Below are 26,683 nucleotides of genomic sequence, written 5' to 3'. Positions count from 1 at the left end.
GAGAGATGGGGTAAAACATCTGCCCTCTCGGAGGAAGCGTGCCCATTCCCGGCCATCCAGGGCCTGGACTGAACGCGCCCTTGCTCGGCTGGGAAACCCTCGCTCCAGGAGTTTTGTTACCTAGGGGTCTGGGTGTGTCTGTGGCCAAGAAGCCCCTCGAGGGACAGGGAGGGTGGTGGCCCGCGGCGAGGTTCCTGCTCTTCACCTCTCCTGCTACTTGTCCCGCTCCCTTCCTTGCTCCGTGCGCAGAGGCCACGCCATGTGGAGAGGAGAGGCGAGTGGCCACCAGCTCAGTAGCTTGCCTGGACTTCCAGCTCTGCCCCTCACGAGCTGCGGGACTGCAGATACATTTTTAAACCTCTCTGAATCTCAATTTATTTACCCGACAAATGGAGATGCAAATATACAAGTGCGTGGCCTTAACGAAAGATGACAATTTCGTGCGTGCCGTGAATGTGACTGGCTGGGTGCCCCAAGACAAGATGTGGGCTGAACATGCAGAAGGATTCCCGGAGGCTCCTGCTGCCCTCCTGCCCCAAAGCCACCCCCTCGGTCAGGCCTGCAGCACTGACCAACCGGCCTCCCTAAGTCTAGTCGCACCCTGTGGTTTACTTCTTGTCTTAAAAAAATTTTAATGTTTATTTTATTTTATTTTTGAGAGAGAGACAGAGAGAGACAGCCTGAGTAGAGGAGGGGCACAGAGAGAGGGAGACACAGAATCCCGAGCAGGCTCCAGGCTCTGAGCTGCCAGCACAGAGCCTGACACGGGGCTCGAACCCACGAACCACAAGATCGTGACCTGAGCTGAAGTCAGACACTTAACTGACTGAGCCACCCAGGCGCCCCATACTTCTTTATGCCCAAAGTGGGGCACTATTTCTCGAAGGCACACCTGATCACGTCCCACTCCCGCCTGATGCCCTTCGGTGGCGTCCACCTCCTGGTAAAACGAGGCTTACCGGGCTTTGTGTCGTGTGTCCAGAGTCGCCTCTTTCTTCTCCCCACCCTCAGCCCCCCACGGTGTAGCCATGCTGAGTTCTGTGGCTCTTCTCTCTTCTGTCTCACTTCACTGCCGCACCTCTCGGCTGAGATGCTGGCCCCCTCTCCTCTCTTCTTCCCGGGGAGGCAGCACGGGGCACGAACTCTATGTGCTTCCTGGGGATCCCATCCCAGCATTTTGCTCACACTGCGGTGACTGCCTCTGATCACCACCGTGTCTCCCCTCCCCAGCCCAAGGCGGTCTACCTCGGCCCCAGCACAGTGCGGACACTCCATAAATTCGCGCAGATCCCCAGGATGGGTGCATTCGGGAGTTGGGAGGGCTGGATGCCTGCCACCACGGCCTGTTCTGCTTGGGCCCGCAGCCCTCACGCGTGTACTTCTGGCCCCTGACACTTTGCTGCCACAACTTAGAGCCCTGAGAAACGGGCCTGACCGAGTCCCTTCCCCGAACAAGGCGGCGCTAGAGCAGCAACAGGCCTGCCGGCTTCCCCACCCCAGCCTGAGGGGCGGTGCTCTGCACTTGGGAGACCACAGCGGCCTTGTTATTTCCTGACGACCTCCCCAGCTAGAGCCTCTGTCTGTTTTCACTCGTCCTCACGTCTTTTCTGAGCTGCTGTTGCAGCCTGGTTCTGCCCTGCGAGCAGTGAGAGAGGGAGAGACAATCCTGAAGCGCCTGGGTAGCTGAGGTGTGGACGCGCGGTCCCTTAAAGCCCCCTGCAGCCCTGGGAGGGGTTTCTATCCCTTTCTGTGTGAGGGGGGCTTACAGAGCAAAAAGGAAAGGTGACTGGCTCCGAGTCCCACAGCTGATTCGCAGACGGGCCCGTGTCACCTCGATGCCCTGCTGCCACCAGAGAGCCTTGTGGGCAGATCAATTCCAAGAGATGGCAAGGAGGGAAACACTTTACACGAAAGGGACGAAAGAATAAAGGCGTGGAGGCAAAACCCATCTGGAAAAGCATCAGCCGCATTTGGAGACTAAGGAACCGAGGGAAGGGGGAGGAGGGCTGTGCTGCAGGGGAAGGCCAGTAGGGGCCTGGGGTGCCAGCCTCCAGCACTGGCACTGCTCTGGGGAGCTGGGGTGCGAGGCGAAGGATAGGCGTGAAGAATATGGTGAAGGGGAGCACAGGGACTAGGGGCTGGGCACAGTTAGGGTGACAGCTGGAGACTGAGGGCTTGTGAGAAGCAGCCAGAGGCAGCAAGAAAGGGCCGGTCACGCCAGAGTCCGAGATGCACACACGACGAGGCTCTGGGAGCAGGTGAGACGTCCCCGGGCACAGAGGGGCAAGAGGGAAGGAGCTGGCAGGGTGGCGTGGGAGGGGGAACGGGGTCCGGTGCACGGTTGTCCACGGGGCAAATGCTGTGAAGACACGGAGGCCGGGGAAGGCCACCGGGTTGGCGAGCGGGAGCGCGGTGCCATAGCGGTGGGGCCAGGAAACGGATCCAGAAAACCAAAGATTAAAGAGTGAGGGAGGCTGCCAAACATAGATGACTCTCAATACGTTCATTAGTGAAAGAGACACGGGTCAGTCTGAAGGGAGGGTGAGGAGGGCCTCCGTGACGCTTTCTGATGGCTGCTTGAAGTATCTAAGAGATTGCTCTGCCTGTGATTTCAGAGGCAAAGGAGCTAATGGCGAGGGAGCACCTGAGGGTGAGTATGTGACCAGCCTGCATTTGGGGAGGAGGGGGTGTCCAGGGAAGAAGTCTGATGTCCCCTTGGCGCTGTGAGCTCCCAGGAGGGGATGCCGGGCCACATGGTTTGGGTAGAGAGGAGAAGGCCTGTCTTAGCCACCCTCTACTCAAGGAGCGCCCTGGAGGGGGCCCCCGTGCAGAGTCCATCCCCGCAGGAAGGGACGGGCTATCTCCTTACAAGCAGCCTGGAGTTCCCGTGGCCCGGAGAGGAAGGGTCTTGCCCAGGGCCACAGCCTGGCAGGGGAGGAGGGGGGCGGGATCCCATATTCCCCAGCCCCCTGTCCTGAGCTGTCCTGAGCATTCAGGGAGGACATCTGGTAATCAACAGCCCCAGAACACAAGAGGCCCCTGTGTGAAGAGCAGCTGGGTAACCTCGGAGCGCTGGCACGAGGACACTGTCCCTGCAACTGTCCACTGGGCAAAGGAGAGAAGACAAAGGCCCATATCTATCAGGTCAACAAATAAAGTGGCCACCTCAACAAGGTCCAGGGACAGAGGAAGCCTCGGGGGGTGCGGGGGGCGGGTCTCTGCCCTGCAGCAGAGGCAGGCACAGTCCAGACCCAAGGTCAGCTGCCTGCTCTCCCTCCCTTATAATTCGGCCCATCTAGACAAGCAGAGAGAGGCCGGCATGGGTGGCAGGGTCTCTCCTGAGCCCAGGCTTGGTGCTGACAGTCAGGCCGGACCCCCGGCCCTTGCCCTTGGGCCCCTGGCTCCTCTGCACTTACCCCCTCAACCCTGCCTGGCAAGATGTTCCGTTTCCAGATTCATTTTACCAGCTAAACCAGATGAGAAACTCACCCCACCCCTTCCATAACCAGAACACTCAGAGAGTGGCTTTGGAAACGACGGGGGAGCCGGGCGGCCAGGGCAGAGTGGCATGGCTGTTACCCAAACCTGAAAAGGCATCAGCTTTCAAAGACCAAAAGCAAGTGAGAGACTAGAACAGCCTCTTCTGCCCCCAGCCACCAGGGTACTTGTCACAACTCTGTGGGAATCTCACGCAGATGGAATTAGGCCACTCACAGAGACTGTTCCATTAGCACTTGGTGAAAACTGCTAACTTGGAAATTTGATAAGAATTGCTCCCAGCCAGTTTCAAATCATTTCTTCTGAAGACCAGATTTTCCCCAGTTGGGCACATCCTCACTGCAGGCCTGGGAGCCCTCAGGCTCTGCTGTGGCCGTGAAGGCGGCGTGCCCCAGCGTGGCCCCTTCTCCCTTCCTCCATGGGTGGGGGGAGGCGGCCACCCTCGCGGGGACCTGCTGCTCTCCCAGCAGCCCCAAACTGAGTGTAGTGTGGTGGAAAACCGCAAGGGCCCCCGGAGCTGGGGCGGGATGGGCGGTGGGTGGATGGGCGCTGAGGTGAACTGCCGGGGATGGGAGGCTCCAAGAGACCTTTGTTGCAACAATCTCCTAGGTTGGGCCGGGGTGGAGCCGGCGGCCGGTGAGCTGGAAAGTGGAGGCCCAGAGACAGAGCTATCGACAGAGCTGGCCTGGGTGGGTGGGGGGTGGCAGGCTGACCGATGGGCGCCCACCCACAGCCGGCAGGGCAGCCGAGTGGAGGGTGCCGTGGCTGTGGGGCCGACCACACGTCACAGCTCGGGCCTCTCGCTGACCCCTCTCCTCCTGGGCTTGTTGCAACCTGCTGAGTGTTTTGGACATTCCCACGAAACCACAGGGAAATGAATGGGGCCTAGTTCACAGGCATGGAAAACCCCAGAGGAGAAGGCCTCTGGAGCCAGACATAACAGGCCCTGCGGGTGAGGCCGGAGCCAGGTTTCCTCTCCTGTGAGGCTGAATCCACTCCAGGGCCTTTCTATAGGTTCAGCGGGTGGGGCCCAGCTGCAGTGAGGCACGTTTTCAGCCGCTTGTTTTTCTAGCTCAGAAGGAAGTCTCCAGGGGCTAGGCGAACGTCCCGAGCATGGGCCCTCGGGCCCTGCCAAAGGGAGGCCCGGTGGCTGTGGTAGGGAGGGGATGGGGGTTTGCTGGGGAGCTGGGTTGACAGGCAGAAAGCCCTTTGTCAGCGTAAAGCTAGCTGAGAAGCCTCGCTCCCTTCCCAAGGTTCAGGACTCTGCTCGAGGAGGCACAGGGCCGGTGCTCATGGCAGAAAACTCCCCCTAAGCAGAACCAGGTGGCGGAGTGTGCTTGCGGCCTCACAGGGCTGGGTAATTAGGGCTTGCTGGCTACGCGGCGGTGTTGACACACATGCCTTTCTCCACTTCCAGCTGCCGTCCAACTGGAATTAGAACCGCTGACCAGAGGAGGTGTGGCCAAGATGCACAGAGGCCGGGCCACCTTCGGGAGCCACCGCAGTGCCCCCAACAGCTTTGCCGCCCTGTTCAGACTCCCGGGTCCGGGGGTTCCTTTTATGCCCCAGCCCAACTATGGGGCCTGGGTCTGTAGTCTTGGACAAGGGGCCAAGCGGGGGCCAGCTTGGTCATCACTGACATTGGGAGGGATCGATTTTTAAAGTTAGCTTTGGGCACAAAGATATTTGGGAGAGAAGGGTATTCCAGAACGTATAGGTGTCCCCTCGCGCCCGCCTTCCCCCCCCCACATGCACGTGCACATAGCAAAAGACAACTAGATAAGAAAGGACGAGATACATGCTCCTGGGAACTCAACCTACTTTGCTTTTGCAAGTTACAACATGCTTTCCTCACCTTCCCGAAGACACTCTTGGCCTCACTGCTGCTGGGGAGCAGTTCCCCTTGAGCAGGGCCACCCCCCTAGCCACACAGCCACAAAAGGTTCTAAGAAAATCAGAACAACGGCTGTTCTTAGGCTGGGCTTTCTATGTACACGACCAGAGTGTGGTAGGGCCATGATCTGGAGACTGGCCTTTTGGACTCCAAAGTCTGTCCTCTGCCCATGACCTGTAGGTGCGAACTGCCAGGGTAGCTGAGGCCCAGGCCTGCCTGGTGCAAACGGAGGAAAGGGTAATATGTCCAGGAGAAAGGGGTTTTCTAGAATGAGCAAAATGGGAACCCGAGACTTTAGGCAAGCTAAAGGCTCCTCAGCCATGAAGAGGGAATCTGTATTTCAATGTCCCCATGCACCCTGACGATCAAGGCCTGCAAAGCTGGGGGCTACGTGGATGGGCTGTCCAGGGCTGCAAGGCTTGTGGAGGCTCAGCTGGGGGGCTTGTGGTGGGTGCGGTGAGTGGTCCATGGGCTGCATCTCTACCCGGATGTTGCCATCAGCCCCCATCCACTGAGCCCAGTCATGCCAACCTCCTGTGTGTGCCTGGTCTGAGGCTGTGGGGAAGAAGGGCAGGTGGAAAGTGCAGGAAGGATGTGCACTAGCACAGGGACATGATCAGGGTGATCTGACTGTGAAACTGCCTTGGGACACTGCCTGGGCACACTGTGCAAGAGTTCTAGTCTCTGAAGAGGCACCCGTTGGGTGGGTTCCTCATCACCTGAACACGCAATTTATTTATGCCTTGTAAGAAAAGCCAAGAGTGAGCCACGATCCCAGCCACGCTGTGGGTGCCATCAGCTTCCTCAAAGACAATTCATCTTGTAAAAGCTTTTGGACCCAAAGGTCTAGAACTGGGGGTCATCCTGGAGCCAGAGCTTCCAGCCTTTAATGCTTGAGGCTGCTGGGGATGGGGCAGGGCTGCTGGTCTGAGGGTCCTCTGCTCAATCCAGCCCAGACAGGGGTCCAGGGCTTGATTATGCCTCTAGCTCTGGGTGGGCACAAATCCTATGCTCTCACACTACGGCCTTACGCTGGCTTCTGCACGTTCTACCCTCAACTCCTCACAGCCCACTCATGCCTGTCCAAAACCAACCTGTCTCTGACTGGCTCACACAGCTCTGTTTACCTTAATTTCCAGGGCCTACGGCAGTATCGGGCATACAGTAAACACTCTCCAAATGGATGTTCTTATCTGCAATTGTCTGTCTATGCAAGACCAATACCTTATACTTCTGTGGCCCTTTATGCTGTTTTCACAAGCTTTAGACCCCTCATTGTTCATCTGAGCAAAGGGAGGCTCGGACAGGCTGAGTGACTCCTCCAAGCTCACAGACCAAGGACACATATGCCCCGCCCACTGCCTTTTCCTCAGGTCATCCTGTGTCACCTGCGGGAAGCTCCCCGAGGACTGGGCAGCAGGGATTCCTTGGTGGTGCCCGACCGAGGGTTCTGCTGACAGTGGGGACTCAGCACAGAGGCTGCCCTGAGGCCACACTGGTACGGGGGGGGGGGGGACAGGAAGCAGTGGTGGTCGGCCCCATCACTATGGTCCTTCCTCCTAACTGTCAAGGGCTTCCTCTCCCTTCAGCAAGGGTTGCAGCAGCCACAGAGCCAAGGTCATTCATCCTGGCCCGGCGTTTCACCTCCCCAGCAACCCCGGAGGGATGGAGCCCCTTCCCAGGGCTGCTCCCTGCCCCTGTCTGAAGCTGGCCACACTGGGCAGGCAAACACATGAGGCCACCTGCAGGCCTGGCTGGGTTGGGACATTTCTATAATCTTGGAAGTTTTCTTTACAGCGCTGGCTTGGCCTCTGCCTCTTTCCTGCTCAGGGGGACAAAGGGCAGGAATCAGAATTACCTGTACATCACCAGTTCTCCCAAGGAAATGCTTCCCCCATCTGTATCGGGGCTCAGGCCCCCTCTTGCGTCTCAGTGTTGCCATTGGATGAGCACGTTTGGTTTTACTGCTTTAGTCCCCCTGGGCCCCCCTCCCCCCACCTCCGGTCACTAACTAAAGGCTCAAAGGTTCTGCCTATTTCAGCTGCAGCCTCCTTTTTGCAAACACTACCGCCCACCTGCAGAAGTGTGCTGGCCCACTGGTTCAGAAGGCGGGGCAGAGCTGTCCGCAGCGCCATGGCCATCTTGACCCTTAGACGCTCTGGTCTGAATGCCCGGGTTGGGAGCCACCACTTGGCAAGCCTCGTACAAACCTTTCTGGTCTGTCCCAAGAGAGTATTTTCACCCTGGACTATGAGTTGGGCAAAGAGTCCAGGCACTTTTCGTGCCTACCCCGGTTAGTTCCATACTGTCAGAAAAATCTCCAACAGTCTGGTTGCTCAGTCCCTTGGCCAGCCCGACTGCCGTCAGGGTCCTGGGAGGGGCTGAGCCCTGAGAGAGATCTGGCTTCTAGCATCACAGGCTGCGGCTCCTTTGGCTCCTGGCTTCAGCCTGGCTCCCCCACCAAGTCATGGGGAAATGGGCACCCCGGGCTTCCTTTTGGGCGCTGGGCACCCAGACTCTCTAGGACTGCTCCTAGGCTCCTGTAATACGCCCTCTGCCGGCCATGCCCTAGTGCACCTTCTCCGCTCAGTCGCACTGAGTTTTCAAGGTTTGGAGTTTTTGCAACCATCTCCACTGAGGTTGGTTTTCCTGTCTGGGGACCAGGCCTCCCCTGTCTCTGTATCCCATGGCCAAGGGCACATGTAGGTGCTGACAAAATGCTTGGGGAACAAACGAGGCATTTCAGAGACATGAATACTCCACAGAAAATGCTGAGGGGAAAACGAGGCCCATGTTTGGAGGCGGAAGGGGAGACGGCAGGAGGGCCTGGGAGTGGGCTACAGCTCCTGCAGCTTCCCTTCAGCTTACCCCCCCCCCCCCCCCCAAGGACAGCTGTGCGTGAACTTGGCAGACAGAACCTGAAATGACTTCTGCCAGCCTGATGAGACATACTGAATCTGCTCTAATGAAATCCTACTTGCCTGCAGGTGGTTATTGCTTAGATCTGACACAGGGTGATGGTGTGGCCAGGGCTCATTTGTTGGTCACCTGACAAATGAATACTCTTGTCCAAAGGCAGCCTGCCTCACTCTAAATATGAAACCAAGCAGATTATTAAAAAAAAAAAAACAAAAAAAAAACAACAAAAAAAACCTCTCCCCTCCAGGCTGATTCCACTGAACTAACACTTGTCTTATCACCCACTGGGATGTGGTATGTTGAGTCTGGCAGAGGTCTTCATTAGCTAAGTGACTTTTAAAATATTGACCCACCGTTTTATGAACTAGGCTCAGAGTGGTTTAAATGGATATGTTCCTGTCCAGAGCCTCTGGGCTTCCCCAGCATTATAATACCTCTGCCTGGGCAACCTCCAGGACATCCTGAGGCACTGGCTTTCCCTCTGAAGGGTGGGTGGGGGCCAGCAAGGGGACGGCTGGTTTTCCTCCCCATCTCTACCCTCTGTCTCTGGGCCAATGAAAGCTCTCAGATATAGGCTGTGCCAGACTTCAGCCCTTTCCGGGTGCTACCCTCAACTTGACCTGAGACCCAAGGCCAGAACAATTTGGGTTAGGCCCTCTGTCCCTCCAGGTGAGCCGGGTCAGCCGTAAGTCAGACGGTGAGGCCAGCAGATGTCAAAGCCCGACTGGATCCAATGGTTTCACTTTCCTGAGCTGCTGCTCCGAGTCCATCTTGGGGAGCCCTGTTTATCCAGGATTTGGAGATGCTCTAAGAACGCTGGGCACCTGGGATGCTGACCAGACCCTCTGTGTCAGCATGGCCTTCCGGCAGCTTCTTTACAGGTAGCTTAGGCCGGGCCTGGGCAGCCATTCATGACTGGCCTAGGGTTAGGCCCGGTCTGTTCCGTTCAGGCCTCTCTCAAGGGTGAGAACTGCTCTTCATGGAAGAGGCCACGGCACCCAGGGCTCTCTGGCCTCAGGCGGACTGTCCCCATCTGGGGAGAGGCCCCACCCAGTGCCCTACAGGGCCTATGTGGTTCCCCGACTACAGCTGCCCTCCCATGACCAGGCCTCTCATCTCGCCGTGCAGCTACTGTGGCGGGGAGAGCGACCGTACTCCCTGGTTAATGGTGTCATACTTGTCCACTTACATACAGTCCACAAATCTCTGTGAAACTCAAGCCCTGTTCCTCATACGTCCCATCTGTGTACTGGTGGTATTACTGCTGAATGGTCGTTTGCAACAACAGACAGACCGGATGCTAGTTCTGCCAGGACGTCCTTGCAGGCAGTGTGCAGATCTCAGCGGTTCCACGGCCAGCCTCGCACAGAGACTGGGTGCTGCTCCTCGCCCTGTGGCTGTCTGCCTGGGAATGGCTGCAGCCAGCCGTGCCGGGATGAGTGGCTCTCACCCCGCTGAGCGTCCCGGCAAGCTGCGCCTACCAGCCCGGCCCTGAGGGTTCTGTGGGAGAAGCGGCATGGTCACTGTGCGTGGGCACGTGCACTGTGCAAGGGCTGTGAACGGAGCAAACCCACCCCTGTGCTAGATCTCCCGGAGGTACTGGGAGAGGCATTCGGGGTGGGGTGGGCAGAACCATTCTCCTTCCATCCACAAGTCTCTCACTCCAGCAAGCCTGACGAGAGAGAACACGGCCCTGTTGAACCAGGTCACCAGGGCCTGGCCAGCCTCCTCTCTCCTGGCTCCTGTCTCCCACTCTCATCCCGCCACCCTCCACAGAGAGACTGCCTCCCCTGGGTGGGCTGGGCTTCACCGGACCTGACGCCCTGCAGGGCCTCCCACACCAACACCCCAAAATCACAGGCACCGGGCAGCACGGCCTTTCCCACACGGGACGCTCACGTCACTGGGAGCCTGCTCTCCACACCCTTTGCGCACCTCCGCCATGGCCTTTGTCACTGCTCAAGAACGTGGTTTGAGATACCTGCCTTCCCCAACGGGCCCTGCGCTTCGGGGAGGAGGGTCTTTCTCACTGCCTGTAGCAGCATAACAGCTGACACTAGCAGGTGCCCGATACAGTCTGCTGGATTAGCAAAGGAAAGGTGTCTAGGTCTGGGCTGAAAACGCCTGGGAACTGGTTCTCTAAGACACGAGGCACGTGGGCAGGCCTCGGGGCCCCTGCTGGCACGCTAGTGGGACACGACCGTCTGGCACGTAACACAATTCTGAATACACTGTGGTTTCCTGATGATTTCTGTGGTTCCCCTGCTCTGGCCCATCTTTATCAGGGCTCCGACCAGTGCTGGCCTCAAGCCTCCTCGGAGGCTGGGTGTGGACGAGAAGGATGCCCGAGGGGGACGGGAGCGCTCCCTGTGGGCGGGCAGCTTCGCTTTCTAACTGGGCACAGCAGCAGTCACAGCCTCCTTCTTGCTTGTTAAAGCCGAGAAGGAAAGGCAGGGAGCCGTCCACCGTGTGCTGCCTGGGCAACTGTAGGCAGGTCAGCCTCTCTAACCTCCGCTCTCTACGCCACGGAGCTCCTCTCGTGAGGATTACAAAAGAGAAAGTCTCTCAGGGCCTGGCAGGCTGTTAAGTGCTCCATAACTATTAATTACTATTACCATGAAAACCTTAAGGTGACAAGAGTCTGGTGTTACTCAAAAAAAGAAATGTTAGGAACACAGAACATGAGCAGGAGAAGAGCAGGAACAGCCGGCTTCACAGAGACAGTCACGTGGCGGTTGCTGGGCAGAGAGCACGTCGCTGCCCTCGGCTACGGAAGATGAACACACACTCACCCCACCCCCCATCAGAAGTTTCTTAGAGTCCTAAGCTGGTTCTTCCCTGGGGCTCCCGCAGCAGTGCTCTTAGCACTTGGGGCAGTGGGTCCCTGAGAGGGCCAAGGAAGGTGGTTTCACGAGCATCCCCACCCTCTACCCCCCAAAACGTTCCTATCCCATTACAAGGAGTTCATGGGTCACGAAGCGAAAGGCAGCTTCAGGCCACAACTGAGTACTGGATCTGAGGAGACAAGTGGGCACATAATCGACATAAGAGTTAATTTTGATGACACCACTGGTTGGAAGATATGCTAGGAAAAAGGTCCAAAGAAGGGAAGGATTCCTTCAGCTTCAGGAACAGAACACTGAGGAATCAGATTTTTTTTTTAGAATATTTGACTCAAAAGCTGGTGACCCGTTCAATGGTGTGTCATGTACACTGAAGAAGAACGAGAGCAAACTTATTTAGATGAAACCAGACAGTGGCTGGAAGTGAGGAAGAGCCTCCTAAAATGACAGGTGCACCAAATAATTCAGTTCACGGCTGATTTTTACAAGCACAACAGGGGCGCCTGGGTGGCTCTGTCGGTTAAGCGTCCGACTTCGGCTCAGGTCATGATCTCACAGTCCGTGAGTTCGAGCCCCGCGTCAGGCTCTGTGCTGGCAGCTCAGAGCCTGGAGCCTGCGTCAGATTCTGTGTCTCCCTCTCTCTCTCTGCCCCTCCCCTGCTCACGCTCTGTCTCCCTCTGTCTCCAAAACAAATAGAAACATTAAAAAAGAAAGAAAAGCGCAACATTATCATGCTTATCTGGAACTCAACCACATGTGACCTTGAGTATTCGGTGCCCGGGGCAGAAGTAGGAAATAAGCGACAAAGCCTGTGAGTGGCTGACACAGGGGCTAGAGCCAGGCGGCCAACGTAGCCCACGGGGAGTCCTCCTGTGCTCCTCACCCAGAGCCTTTCCTCTTCTTGAATGACACTTCTAACCACTCGACTCAGCTCCCTGGTTCCACACCCCCAAGAGGCCTCATGCTCCTGGGCAGCAGTGAAGTGACAACGTGCCCTGCCTGACACAGGCAAATGGGGCAGGGACCAGGAAGGTCGAGTGACAGCACACAGCACCATTTAGTGCTGGAGGATTCAGCATTTAGTGTGGAGGAAAAGGGCACCGCACGGTGTGGCAGACCCCAAGGAAAACACTTTTCTATCACGGTAGAAACACGGTGGATAATCCCACGTTATTAGAAAGGGTCACGTTTAGGTCCAGTTAAAGCGAACAGTAGGTGCAACAATTAAAACCAATTTTTGGTGCTTGCAAGGACAAATCTCTTTCCAGGCGAAAACACGGTTCTAGAGAATAGATCCTTAGGTTCCAGACTGCTCAGACATTAAGGTACTTGTGTCACACACCAACGAGAAGATACCCCAGACGTGCAGTGAGGAGGCCATGCGACAGTCAGGGCTCCCAGGACACAGAGAGTGGACCCCGGCCACTCAGAGAGGGGGTTGGTGACGGGCAGGCGTGGTGCCCCTGCCTCCGTGGGCCTCACTTCCAAGTGCTCCCTGCAGCCCGTCACAGGGTGACGCGAGGGGGTCCTCGGCCCCCAGAAATGCGCTGTGTCCTCTGCCATCGCAGCCCAGTCTCATGGCCGGCACTCACGCCCCCGTGACTGTCGTGGGCTTCGGGGGCGGAGCCCGCGTCTCGCTCATCTTCCACCTGGAGCCTGGCCTGGCAGTGCCTGGCAGGTCCTTGGGGCAGACATGGGGTCACGTGAGGTCGGCTTGGGGGCAGCTCCTGGTCAGTGGAGTGGTGCACGTGGTGCGTTCTGGGTCTCGGGGAGGCCTTGCTCCGCTGGGTTCTCTGAGCAGCTGCGTCAGTTGGCCACTTCCCGTCACATGACTCAATGGCCAGGAGCTGGGAGCCTGCTCTGAGTCCCTCTGTGGGATCTTTCCTCAGCTGGGCGCCCGCCACAGAGGCAGCGTGCTCAGAAGGGAGAGTAAATCATGTTCAATTCCTCTTCAATAAATGAGGCAGCCTCTAAGTGATTTATATCAATTGATGGCCTTTGTCATCAAGCACAGCAATTCCTTCAGGCTCTGGAGGCTTCCTGCCCAACCACCGAGAAAAAGCCACAATGCCCCAGAGAGCCGGGGAGTGGCAGTGGAGACAGATCGGGAACACTTCCCCACAGAGAGCACGGCCAAAAGCTGAGCGAGCCAAGCACGTTCTGGTTACCTGCCAGGCAGCTGCAGGAGGTGACAGCCACGGGCACCTTTCTTTAGGCTCGGAGCCAGCATGCAATCCTGTGGCTTGTTTTTTGCATGGGCTAACCTCCCTGAGAGACCTCAGGCCTCTGCGGCCTGGGCTCTGGACTTCCATGTGCCCAAGAGAGGGTGTTTATGCAGAAGCGCTTGCTACTCTAAGTATCCAAACACGCCCTGGAGTCGGGCGCAGCCCAGCGGCGTGGAGGAAGCTGGAGGTGATGTGTCACATGCCAGGAACTGAGTGGGCATATTCATCAAACAGGGGACTGGCCCGAACATCGCCAGCCTCTTCTAGAACCCCCTCAAGTCTTGGAAAGGGACAGGCCTCCTTGGGTTTGAAAACTGCCTGGTTGAGCTATCAGCCCATAAAGCTAGCCTTAGGGGTAAAAGAGCAGTCTTCCCTACAGGGATGCGGAGAAAGAGACCCGAGTTGTGCCAGAAAATTCTGGAAAAGGTATGGATATGGCAGGTAGAGATATAGAGAAAACAAATACGCTAATTCTCTCTTCCTGGTCAAAGCAGGTCACCACATGCTAAAAACAACAACTGCAGAGCTCCAAGGCCCACTGGGCCGCTGCGGCCCCAGAAGGCCCCCTAGTATGGAGAGGCTGAAGTCCACCGCAGACGGTGAGTAAAGGGAAAGGCCAAGTTGTACAAAGGACATTGAATTCGAGAAGGAGAAAAAGTTGTTTGCTTAATGTAATCCTGTGCTAAATCAACCAAAGAAACATTTACTCTCTTTAGTAGGGTCTTTGAGAGTTTCAAAGTATTTAGTTTCGAGAGTTCTCGGTGTCCTAGAATTTTCCGTCTTGCAGGGAAATCTCATGGGTCATTCTTGGGTACTTATTTGGGCTGTAAAAGGAGGGGTGTGAGAATAACGGGGGCACTCGCCCTGAGCAGGTGGGCCCAGGGAGCCCTTGCTCGCCTGGGGCCTGTTTGGGTTTGGGTCTCTACCCTCCCTGCACTCTTCCTTCCTCTCTGCGCATCTCAGCACAGAAAGATTCTGAGTCTCTGCGCAAGATTCACCATCCTCCAGTTGGGACAGCTGACACTTTTATAAAGGGCTTAAGCATACAGTTCGAGCCCACAATGCAAGATGCCTGACTGGGAGGAAAGCTCTCGGTCCCCACCTCCCATCCCCTGGCATCAGACAGGAGCTCAAGTGGCAGAAGCCAGGGAAGGCCCTGGCCTGACGGGTGGCTCAACAGGTGACTGAGGAGAGCTGCAGGTACAGCCCCCAGGGTCTCAGGCAAGCAGGGAGGGTGCCTGTCAGTGTGAGACTCACAGCTGCCCAAGTTCGCTTCCATGGCAACGGAAGTCAGAGAAAGGTCGGATGGGGCAGATGACGGTGATATGAGGAGATTTGTAGGAGGAGAGAGAAAAGATGTTAAATATACCTGTGAGGTGGTTTAACAATACTTCTCTTGGAAATCTGTGACAGAAGTGATATTTCTGTGACCTTGGGGGTTTGACATTCAATATTCTACCAGGCATTGTGGGAGTGGTAAGAACAGTCTGGGCTTTGGGTCTGACAATCTGTTTGAATCCCTGGTCAGCTACAGGTCCTTCCGTAGAATGCACAAGGCAAAACTTCCCTCACAAAGTTAAAATGAGATGTGGTCTTGTGGCAAACATTGGGTTTCTGTTCTCTCGAATGAAAATACTGATTCCATTCACCTAGCTCCTGGCCACCACCGCCACGTTTTAAACCTAAAAGTATTTCCAAACCGAAAGCTCCTCTTGGGGAAAAGGAAAATCAAATGTACACTAAAGGCAATTCCAGGGTGAGTTCCCATACTCTTATGTGAGTCTGTGGTAAAAGCTTCTCTTTCTGAAAACGTAACAGAAGATGATGGGGGAACAGAAGGGCAAAAAAATAGTTACAAACAGAGAGGGAGGGAGGCAAACCATAAGAGACTTTTTTTTTTTTTTTAACATTTATTTATTTTTGGGACAGAGAGAGACAGAGCATGAACGGGGGAGGGGCAGAGAGAGAGGGAGACACAGAATCGGAAACAGGCTCCAGGCTCTGAGCCATCAGCCCAGAGCCCGACGCGGGGCTCGAACTCCCGGACCGCGAGATCGTGACCTGGCTGAAGTCGGACGCTCAACCGACTGCGCCACCCAGGCGCCCCAAACCATAAGAGACTTTTAAGCGCAGAGAAGAAACTGAGGGTGGATGGGGGTTTAGGGGAGAGGGAGAAATGGGTGGTGGGCATTGACGGGGGCACCTGTTGGGATGAGCACTGGGTGTTGTATGGAAGTGATGAACCACGGGAATCTACCCAAAACCAAGAGCACAGTTTACACACAGTATGTTAGTCAATTTGACAACAAATTATATTAAAAAAAAAAAACAACCCAAAACTCCTCTGTCTGTGACCAGGGACAAGACACGGATACCTGTTATCATCACTTCCATTAAACACTGTACAGGGCAATAATGTAAGAAAAAAAATACATAGTATGAGAATCAGGAAGGAAAAAGTAAAACTGTCACTATTTGCAGATGACATGAATGGGTATATAAAAAATAAAAAAGGATCTATAAACAAATGATTCAGGTTTAGTAAATAAATTTAGCAAGACCACTGGATAGAGGGTCAATACAAATAAGTTGTATTTCCATATATCAGCAACAAGGAAAAAAGGAAATTCATAAATACCATTTAAAACACTATGACAAACACCAAATGCCTAGGAGTAATCTAACACAAGATGAGTAAGACTTCTACACAGAAAGTTATAAGACAATATTGAGAAAAATTAAAGATATAAACAGATATCTAAAGAAGATATAAATAAAGAACAGGATATACCACATTTGTAGAGTAGAAGACCCAGTATCTTAAAAGTACCATAAAATCCCCAATTGATTTGTAGATGCAGAGCAATCTCAATATAAATCCCAGCAAGTTTGTGTGCATGTGTGTGGCAACTGGCATGTGTGTGGCAATCTGATTCTTTTTTCTTTTTAAATTTTTTTAACGTTTATTTATTTTTGAGACAGAGAGAGAGCATGAATGGGGGAGGGTCAGAGAGAGAGGGAGACATGGAATCTGAAACAGGCTCCAGGCTCTGAGCTGCCAGCACAGAGCCCGACACAGGGCTCGAACTCACGGACTGTGAGATCATGACCTGAGCCGAAGTCGGACGCTTAAACGACTGAGCCACCCAGGTGCCCCGGCAATCTGATTCTAATATTTATATGGAAATGGAAAGGGCCAAGAACAGCCTGGATGTCCTTCACAGAAGAGGAAAAGGCGGAATATGTAGCTCTACCGGAGAGCAAGACTTTTAACAAAGGTGCAATAATGAAGACATTGGCACGAGAGTAGACGTTCAGATCCGTGAAATGAAACGGAGTGCGGAAAATGACCTGTGCGTTTATGGACCCTTCGCTTCTGACAAAAGTGGCACTGTGAGGGCAGTGGGGAAAGTCATTTTACAAATGATGCTGGTTCAGTTAGATAAACATGTGGGGAAAATGAAACTTTTATACCATATTCAAAAACCAATTCTTTTTAGAAAAAACAAATTTTTTTTACATTTATTTTTCACACACAGAGAGAGAGAGAGAGAGAGAGAGAGCACAGGTTGGGGAGGGGCAGAGAGAGAATGAGACACAGAATCTGAAGCAGGCTCCAGGCTCTGAGCTGTCAGCATAGAGCCTATCATGGGGCTCAAACTCACAAACCTTGAGATCGTGACCTGAGCCGAAGTCAGACGCTTAACTGAGCCACCCAGGCGCCCCCATCAAAAATCAATTCTGATTACATTATAGATGTCAAATAGAAAGGGTAACACCATAGAGCTTCTAGAAGACAATGCAGGGAAATTTTGATGGTGAATTTTGTGTTAATTTGATTGGAAGGGGAATGCCCAGATTAAACATGATTTCTAGCCTGTCCGGGAGGGTGTTTCTGGCATGTTTATAAGCATCTGAGTCAGTGGAGTCAGTAAAACTGACCTTCCTCCCAAATGTGGGTGGCCGAATAGAACAAAAGGCAGAGGAAGGAGGAATTCATCCCTTTTCCCCATCTCACTGCTCGGGCAAGGCATCTTCTCTCTTCTTCTCCTGCCCTCAGGCTGGAGTTGACACCACTGACTTTGCTGGTTTTCAGACCTTCGGACTCTGCTAGGTTACCACCAGTTTTCCTGGTTCTCCAGCTACTAAATGGCAGATCATGGGCCTTCTCAGTCTCTACGATCACATGAGCTGATTCTTCACAATAAATCTCATTTTATATAAATATCAGTATCAGTGTACTATATTGATTCTGGTTCCCTGGAGAACCCTGATACAAACAAGTCTTTAGCATTTTGCTACAGGTTTCTTAAATGGGATGTAAAAGAATTAACAGTAAAGAAAAAGATGGCTACGCTGAATATTGAAAAGAACTACATTGAAGTGTTCACTAAAATTCCACAAAGAAGAGTCAAAGAGCACGCTACTGAGTAGAAGATATTTGCAACGTGTATAACCCACAAAGGACTCACAATCAGAATAGACAGAGCAATCAATCAACAAGAAAAATAGAAAACCCAGTAGAAAACTAGGCATGAAATGTGGAAAGGCGCTCTGCTGAAAGGCCACTGCTCGTGTGTTAAATGGGTACAACCACTTGGGAAGATTGTTTGGCAGTATCCGCTAAAGGGGCTATTTTTTCTGTGACTCAGCAACTTCATTCCTAGGTACATCCTCAAGAGAAATGCATGGGTATAATCACCAAAAACATGTACAAGCAGAATGATTTATAATAACTCTAACTGGAAACAACCCAACATTAACTGAATTCACGTACACTGACAACTTGTGATGGATCTACACAAAGTCTTCCAGTGATGAAAATGCACGGACATGGCTGGATGAGGCAACAAAGATGAGCTCTCACAAACATAATGCTGAAAGAAAAAAGCCAGACATGGAGGAGAGTATACTCAATGATTCCATTCATCTGAAGTTCAAGTCCAGGCTAAACGCATCTACACTGTTAGAAGTTATGATGTGGATTCCTCTTGGGAGGAGAGGTGGGCAGGAGGGAAGCTCCCAGGGGCTGAAATGTTCAATTTCTTGACTTGGGTCATGCTTACGTGGGTTTGCTCATGTCTAGCGCTCCTCTGATCCAGGTGAACACAATTTGAGCCCTTTTCCTATGCACGTCACAGTTCCAAAAGAAGTTTTCTAAGTGAATTTATCGTAGACATCTATTTTCACTATTTCCAGTGTGCGCACTGTGGAAGAAACCAGTGGGGTGGATGTTAAGTCCCCCTCCACGCTGTGACGTGGATTAGCGTGCCCGCACACGCGCTGACGCGTCGGCACAACCTCCCCACTGTGGCTGGCTCCCACATTTTCTCACTCTGATCAGTTCTGGCCTTAGAAAGCCAGCAGGAACTAGGGGGCTAGCGGTTTCTATTAGGGCTGAGCACCCCTGGCCCGGCCGCATGGGAAACCTCTGCTCGGGCGATTCAATCCTCTAAAGCAGTACTTCAGGCTCCCTGCCTCCCCAACTCTCTCAGTAGGTAGAGAAAGCGTGCTGACTCAGATGAGCTTCTCCCTGCCCTGGCCACCTGTGGGTTGCTTTCCATTTGTGGGAGATGGGGTGGCTGTAACCCGGGGGTAACGTCGGCCGGCCAGGAGGCAGCCACGCTGACCCAGGCCTTGCTGCCCTTGCTGCCACGGACCCAAGGGCGGTCCGGCATCACTCTGTGAAGCGGATCCAAGCCCCGCCTCTGCCATGTATCACGTGGCCGAGGTAGTATCCCAGGGAGAAGGCTGCCGGCTCTACCTCTTGCTTATAGCTTGACCTTGGGCAGGGCACTGCTCAGGGAATCGGTTTCCCTCCCAAAAGAATGGGAGTGTCCATCCCGCCTTCCCTTTCTATAGGGAAATCTGAGGTCAAACGAACACCGCACTTTGGCATCCCAGGTGTCCTTGTTGCTGTGTGGAGTGAGGTGGCGGGAGGGGCCGGCGAGCCACCCACCATCTCTCTGCACGGTGTGGAAGGGAGAGAAGCGTACCCCCCACCGATCACCATCTCGATGACAGCAGCTTAAGACGAGGTACGCCTGTGTTGCGCCAGGCTGAAGCTGTGATGGGGAACGGTGAGCTCACCACCTGCACTGGGCGTGGCCACCTCCAACGGCGCGTGACAGCTGCCGGCCTGCTCCCACGAGGTCACCCCCGGCACTTCCCTCTGGTTGCCAAGCCTCCAACGTCCCTCCTCCCCCTGAGTTTCCAGCTCCCCTTTCTCCTAAGCAAGGGCTTCACCGGGAACGAGAAGGGCTTTCTTCAGGCAGAGCGGGCAGTGTCGGTGGGAGGTCTGGGGTCTCTCGGGTAACCTGCTCAGCCTGAGGAACTGGCATCAGGTCCCAGGTGCAGACATGAAGTGTCATTTCCACAGCACTGGAAAGTGTTGGTGTTGGTTTGAGTTGTCGGGGCTGCCGGGAATTACCCCCTCTGCTTTTCTGAGGTGAAGGAAGAACCAGAACCCAGCAGAGGGAAACGAATTCCGCTCGCGTCGTAGCCAGGAGCCCCCGCTCTCTCGCCTGCCCCGGCGTGGCAGCTGTGAAGAGGCAGACCTCCTGCCACCAGGGCGTAAGCTGCCTTACCGCGGGGCTGCATTGGTGCGGAGCCCCACCTCCCGAGGCCTGCTCCCAGCTAGTGACCGTGACCTCTGACACGGTGACTCTGGCTCGGTGACTTCCCATAGACTTGGCTGCGGCCTCAGACCCTTCCTAGCCAGTCCTTCTCCTTCCCCCTCCTCCACAGGGGCCGGACTTGCATCGAGGTCTGAAGACTCCCTCCCTGCCCTCTCCTGCCTTCTTCCCTTCTACTGATGTCGTCCTGGCACCTGTCTGTCGGCAGATCTGAGCTAACACGAGCAGTACTGCAGCGGACACAAGAAAACACACAGAAAGAGGGAGTTTGGGGACTGCTCACTCACTACCTGGCAGGCAGAGGGGCCGCTCTCCTGAGTGCTGCATGGGGGCATGGAGAGTGCCTGGCACAAAATGGCGGCCAGACCGCTCACAGATTTTGCCAGTGGTGACCTGGGAAAAAGCTTTTGCTTGACCTGGTGTCAGTTCAAGCACTTGAAAGCCTGGGAGGCGTGGTGTCCACCAGGACTGTGAAGTTGGCTGGTGACCGTGAGGTATGCCGCTGCCCAGGGACAATGGCAGACTGTGTGTCCTCGGTCAGAGGAGGAGAAGTGGAACAGTCAGAGGGGCCTCCTTGGCAGCTTGCAAAAACATGGCCACGCTTCCCTCGGGAGGCTAGCAGTGTCCCTGTGCTGGAAGACACGCACAGGTCCTCCTCTCTCCCCAGGAGCATCCCCTACCTTCTTTCTGGGCTGCCAGGCCCCTGACTAGGGTTAAGTGCCAGGATGACAGACATGCTGGGGATGTACTGGGCCGGATAAGGGAGGAAAGAGATGATACACAGAGAGTGAGAATGAGCCAGCAGGACTTGAGGGTCTTGACCAAAGGGGCCAGGAGATCAGAGGAGATGAGGAAGAATTCACGGACTTGGGGTATTTCATGGGATGTACAATTTAGCACCTTGGCAGAGACCCCAGGGGGTGGGGCACACTTACTCCTGGGGTGGTCCTGAGAAGCCCAGAGAAAATGATACTAAGGCTGAGTGACGTGGAAAGGCATGAACTGTCCTGGCGACAGCAGAGGCAGGAAGAGAGAGGCTGAGGGAAGGGGCCGTGCAGAAGACCGAGCAGGGGCCCACGTTCTGTGGGAGCACCTGCGGGACACTCCTTTACCAGGGTCATTGGCACTGCACCGGTGAGAGGGACACCAGATCACTAAGGAGTCTGCTGGCAGCCTTCCTCTGTAGACCAGAGAGGACAATGGGGTGGGGGGTGGGGGGCAGCCACAGAGCTGGGCTCATTAACACTCGTCAGGATGACGGTGCCCGAGGAACTGGAGGTCAGGGGTAACGAGGCCTGAGCCCCTCTGAATCCCCAGGGCCAGCTCCTGCCAGGGTTCTTTAGACTCCAAGTGTGAAGGGGCCAGCAGATGAGAGGAGCAGTCATCTCGGGGGGGCGGGGCAGGGGGAAGGGAGGGATAATCAACTCAGATCAGAGGAGGCGCAGGCAGGGAGGCACGTGGAACTTGGGGACCTTCCTGGTGCTCCCTTGCTCCACTCTGAACAGACGTATGTGCCAACGCTGGCTTGAGAAGGATATGACAGCCAAGGGCTCAGAGACCTCACGATGCAGGTTTGGGTCAAACCACCAGCTAAGCTGCCAAGACCTGCTGAGGCGCTGGCTGAGGGTGAGAAGAATTTGGGAGGGACACTGAGGGGAGAGGGAGGGGAGAAGCGGCGGGGGCCCCAAGTCCCACTCCAGTAACGGAGGCAGCTTGTTCCAGTAGTTTCTCCCGTGGAATCTCCTCCTTGGGAAGAGGCAGGAGCCGCAGGGGAGTTGCTCCCCACGGTGGAGGGCAGAGGCGGATCTGTGCGGTGCAAAGGGTGGGCTGGGGCCGCCACGAGGAGCGCGGTAGGGATCTCCACGCAGGACGGCTCCCACAGGATGGGAGATTCCGCCAACACGCAAACCCGGTTCGAGGCGGCTCCACTGGCTGAGCCTTGCCCGCCGGCCCTCCTTTCCTCTCCGCCTCCTTCACAGGGGCAGGCTGTGCCTGCTCGTGTTTCCTCCCTTCATCCCCCTGTACGTTTCTCACACTTAATCCTGTCTGGGAGGCTACTTGTCAGTGGACCTGAGCTGACCTGGCATGTCCTCCGTGATGAAAACAAGAGAGCAGGGAGAGAATCCCAGTGTGATGCTAAGCTCTGCCCGCTGAGTCCGCTCTGACCGTGCAGAGTGTCTTGAGACCAAGAATGCTGAGCCGGCCAGTCCCCTGGGGCAGCCCATCACGTCAGGGGGTCCTCAGGTCCAGAAAGTACTATGTGCCCAGGGGCTGGGGGAAAGCATCCAGGTGGGCTGGCAGGGTCCCAGGGCCCTGCCTCGGCCCTGGCTGTTGCCAGAAAGGCCAGTGGCCTGAGTGATGAAGTGCCCATGGGCTGCAGGGAGCAGAGGACGCGAGGACCAGTGCTGCCCTCTCTTTTGGAAGGCTGCAGTGCGCCGCTGTCCTTCAGTGTGGGTTTATGAAGGTGGGAAGGCACATCAGTTGAGGAAAATGAAGCTTCCCACAGGGAAGCTTTCTCGGACACCTCCAGGTGTTGGCTACCTGATACGGGTTTCAAGGTGCCAAAATGAGTCATCTGGCTAGTCAGAAAAAACAGAAGATTTAGTTTCATTAGTTCAGCGAACTAAGCTGTCCCACTGGCTGTGGGCGTCAAGGGGGTCTCCGGACCAGGGTGAGCCACGGGGAGGGGAGGGCACCGCATAACTACAGCCTGGGTCTGCCAGGGCCCAGGGCACGAGCCACACGGGCGGGTACAGGTGAGCACTGCGCCAGTGGCCACCTCACACGTCACCTCATTCCACTCTCCCCCAACCCGGAGATGTGTTGTCATCTTCATGTTCTCAACGGAGAGGCTGTGTCCCAGAGGGGACAATGACCTGCCCTGGAGGATGACTGGCAAAACTCAGATTTATGGTGACAAGTCAGGAGTTCCTTCTATCAGACCAGGCTGTCCACTCCCCCCAGGGGTCTGCAGGGATGGGAAAGCCCAGAATTTCCCAGACTGAGAGCTTCTGGGGCAGGCCTGCCAAGGAGAGGCTGGAACCAGAACCCCCAAGATTTATGCTGTGGAGAGAAAGGCAGGTGGTGCAAAGGCACAGCATGGGCTTTGGAATCGGCTTAGCGCTGGGGTAAAATCCAGGCTCTGCTCTTGACCACAGTGTGACCTTGAGCAAGTTAACCGCTCTCTCTCTCTCTTTTTTTAAATCTGTAAAATTATGAAAATAAGATCTGTCTTGAATGGTTTTGAAATTGAAAATAACCCAGGTAAGCCCAGAGCCCCATGTTGGTGATTTGTGGGCATTTAGGAGCTGGTATCTCCTATCACCGTTATGCTGCATGGATCAGAAACTTGAGAGGGTCTGGCATGGTTAATGCTCTTCGTAATTATCACTAGGCCTCACTATCCAAGTGAAAAACGGGAAGCAGTTGATGTAAATAACATATTTACAGAGTTAAATAAAATTTTTGCAGCTTCTTTGTTCTACATGTTAGTTCTTCAGAATTTATAAACTATCCAGTAAGATAGTTTTCCCTGAGGTCATGAGTAATTTATCCTTATCATAATTGTACAACAAATAAAAAGACAAAGGCTGGAAAGAGATTTGACTCCCTTGTAGCCAGGTTCCTTCTCTAAAAGATTAAGTTAGGTCCCCCCACCCACTCCCTTCGTCAAGTGTTGGTTGCCAGGTCCTGGGCTAGGCGATGGGGGCACTGAAATGAACAAAACAAGGCCCCGACCTTACAAGGGCCCAGCCCGGTAGAAGCTCAGGTATGCCTGAGCTATACCGTACTGTGCTGAACGCTGAAGTGGAACCAGACAAGTGAGGCACGGGACACTGGCCTCAGCTTCAGTGATGGCTGTTAGGGCTGGAATGGCTTCCCGGAAGAAGTGATACTTGGCTGAGAGTGGAAGGAGAGGCAGATGGGTGGGAAAAGGGCTGTGGGAAAGAGTGGGGTTCTAGAAACAGGGAACAGCACGGTCGCACAGAGACATATTGCACATGAGAGGCTCAAGGTGGTCTGGTGGGGGTGGGATATAGGGGACACTGGAGCAGGCAAGGGCCTGATGGCAGAGCTATCTTGCTGGTGATGGAGGCCCAGCCCCTTCCATTAGCCCATCAGCCTCTGGGGGTCATGTGAGTGTTCACAGGGCCCAATACTACACTGGTACCTAGCAGCAACTCTCAATATGCTTGCTGAATGAGTGAGTATTCAGATTCACATTTTAAAAAGTTCATTCAGACTTCTAGTTCTGACAAGATGGTAGACTGAACTGATGTGGGCCTTGTTCCCAACACAAACACAGAGAAAAGATAGATGAAATAGATGACAAGAATAATTTAAATACAAAACTGAGCATGAGAGAATAATGGGAAAATTCCCAGGTACCTGAACTAAAGAGCGAATGAAGTCAAAGGCGGAATCTTTATCATGGCAACTGAGGCTGGGATCATCAAACTCTGATATAGTTACAGGAGCTGGGATTTTAATGCCCACAGGAGGTGGAAGGCCAGGCCGGGGACCTGGAACCGGGAGCCTCACGGAACGTCAGGGATCCAGCAAGGGCTACTGGCCATCAAACAGGGCCCAGGGAGACCCTTCTCACAGCCCAGAGGAGGTCTGTGTGTGGTGTGGAGCGGAGGTTTCTCTGCAGAAAGGAGACCCCAAGCCCGCACTGCATGTGGGTAAGGAGGCTGAATATACGCCACCCAGGTTCTGGGAATCCTGAGCCAAGAGGTTCACACCAAACTGGCTGAGCCTCTGGAACTTGGCGTCCCGGAAGAACTAATGCCAAGGCGATGAAAACACACATCCGCAACCCATCGGCTCCCACGGTGAAAACAATCCCTACTTCGGATGGTCTCCTGATAAAGAGTGAACCACCACCACGAGCCACCGTGCAGGCGAGGCTTCAGACACAACACGTGGGAGAATCGGTACCCTTAAGACTAGAAATAATCGAACACTTGAAAGAGGCTGTACGGATAAACAGAATAAATGAAGACACGAAAGGAACAGAAACCATAATAAAAACTAGGACGCTAAAAAACAAAAAATAAAAAATAACAGGCTGATTTTAAAAAGCTCTGAAGGGGCGCCTGGGTGGCGCAGTCGGTTGAGCGTCTGACTTCAGCCAGGTCACGATCTCGCGGTCCGTGAGTTCGAGCCCCGCGTCGGGCTCTGGGCTGGTGGCTCGGAGCCTGGAGCCTGTTTCCGATTCTGTGTCTCCCTCTCTCTCTGCCCCTCCCCCGTTCATGCTCTGTCTCTCTCTGTCCCAAAAAATAAATAAAAACGTTGAAAAAAAAAATTTAAAAAAAAAAAAAAAAAAAAAATAAAAAGCTCTGAAGAGAATTCCTAAAAATTAAAAATAAAAACGAAACCCTCAAATTTGGAAGGTGTAGTAAACAGCTGATTATGCATAGCTACAAGGAGATTTGTAAACTCGAAACCAGATGTTTTCGAGGAAGTGCCAGAATACAGCACTGGCAGAAAAGGAGATGGGAAAAGGAGAGGAAAGACAGAATAACATGGCAGGTTTCTAACAGGAGTTCTAGAAGGAGAGATCGGAGAGAATCAAGGAGATAGCAGAGAAGAGTTTCTGGAATGGGAAGAACGACACTGAATCCCCAGCAACATGATAAAGACAGATCTACTCAGACTGAATGCAGTAAAACTGCGGAACCCCCAAAGACAAAAATAAAGTCTCAAAAGCCACCAGAACAAAAACCCACGTGAAGCTCTCTCAGCTGCAGAGGAGACAGGCACCCGTGTGGTGCTCCAAAGTCCCACAGCACTCGGCTCCCCCGCCTCCGCCCCATCAAGAGGCATCCGCATCACCCTGGTGGGACTGCCATGCGGTCTGCGGTTGACACAAACCCCTCGAGGCTGTGGAGTAGGTCCAAGTCACCGTTGTCACCGTTTGTGCCTGGCGCCTAGCACAGCACGTGGTGTGGAGCAGGGGCCAAGGGAATGCATAGTAGTTCTCATGAAGCACTTATTTGCTTTTTTGGGTCTGGTCTGCTCTGTGAAGAGATCCCCAAACCCCAGTGTGAGAAACACAACTCTCGATCAGTCCCGGATTCACTGGATTGCATGTTAAAGGCAGTGAAGCTTTCTGCAACAGGAAAAAAGAAGGTGGTCCCCAGGTCCATGGGGGTGACTGGTAGTACCTGTTGGGGTCGGGTTGCGGGGAGACCTCGCATCTCTTAGGTGCAGCTTTGAACAGCTTTTGGGAGGCTGACGACATAATCTGAGTGAAAAGCTTTACTCCTCTAACCCCAGGCACACTAGGACAGCTTCTTTCCTCTAATGACCTCAAAGCTTTAAGAACGTTTATGTGAACCGTGCCCTCCAGCTCAACAAGAGGCAGGGTCCAAGTCCGGCCACATATGGACAAGTCCCAGGGCCTGTCCTTGGAACTCAGTGGCAAGTATGAGTCCCTTTATGCAGATGGAGAACAGGATGACATCAAGCCCCAAATCAGGACTACCAGGATGTTCCAGGGAAGGAAGCGTCCAGGGAAAGCGTCCAGGGGAAATAAAAGCAGAGTGCCTATTTTCAGGGCCGCTCCATTAAAAAAAATTTTTTTTTAATGTTTATGTATTTATTTTGAGAGAGACAGAACATGAGTGCATGTGAGCGGGGGAGGGGGAGAGAGAGAGAGAGAGA

At 54.2% G+C, this 26,683-nt stretch overlaps 1 protein-coding gene across 1 annotated transcript in view; it reads right to left on the bottom strand.

The window, feature by feature from the left end:
- LOC112871553 (DIS3-like exonuclease 2) overlaps positions 1–26,683 on the bottom strand; it is a 147,946-nt gene that overhangs the window by 16,681 nt on the left and 104,582 nt on the right. The gene's annotated exons all lie outside the window — the stretch shown is intronic.

This window comes from Puma concolor, chromosome C1 (assembly GCF_028749965.1).
Source record: "Puma concolor isolate L17-30 chromosome C1, mPumCon1.1.hap2, whole genome shotgun sequence".
NCBI lineage: Eukaryota > Metazoa > Chordata > Mammalia > Carnivora > Felidae > Puma > Puma concolor.
Note: the sequence above shows the minus strand (reverse complement) of the source record. Positions and strands in the feature narration are given on the sequence as shown.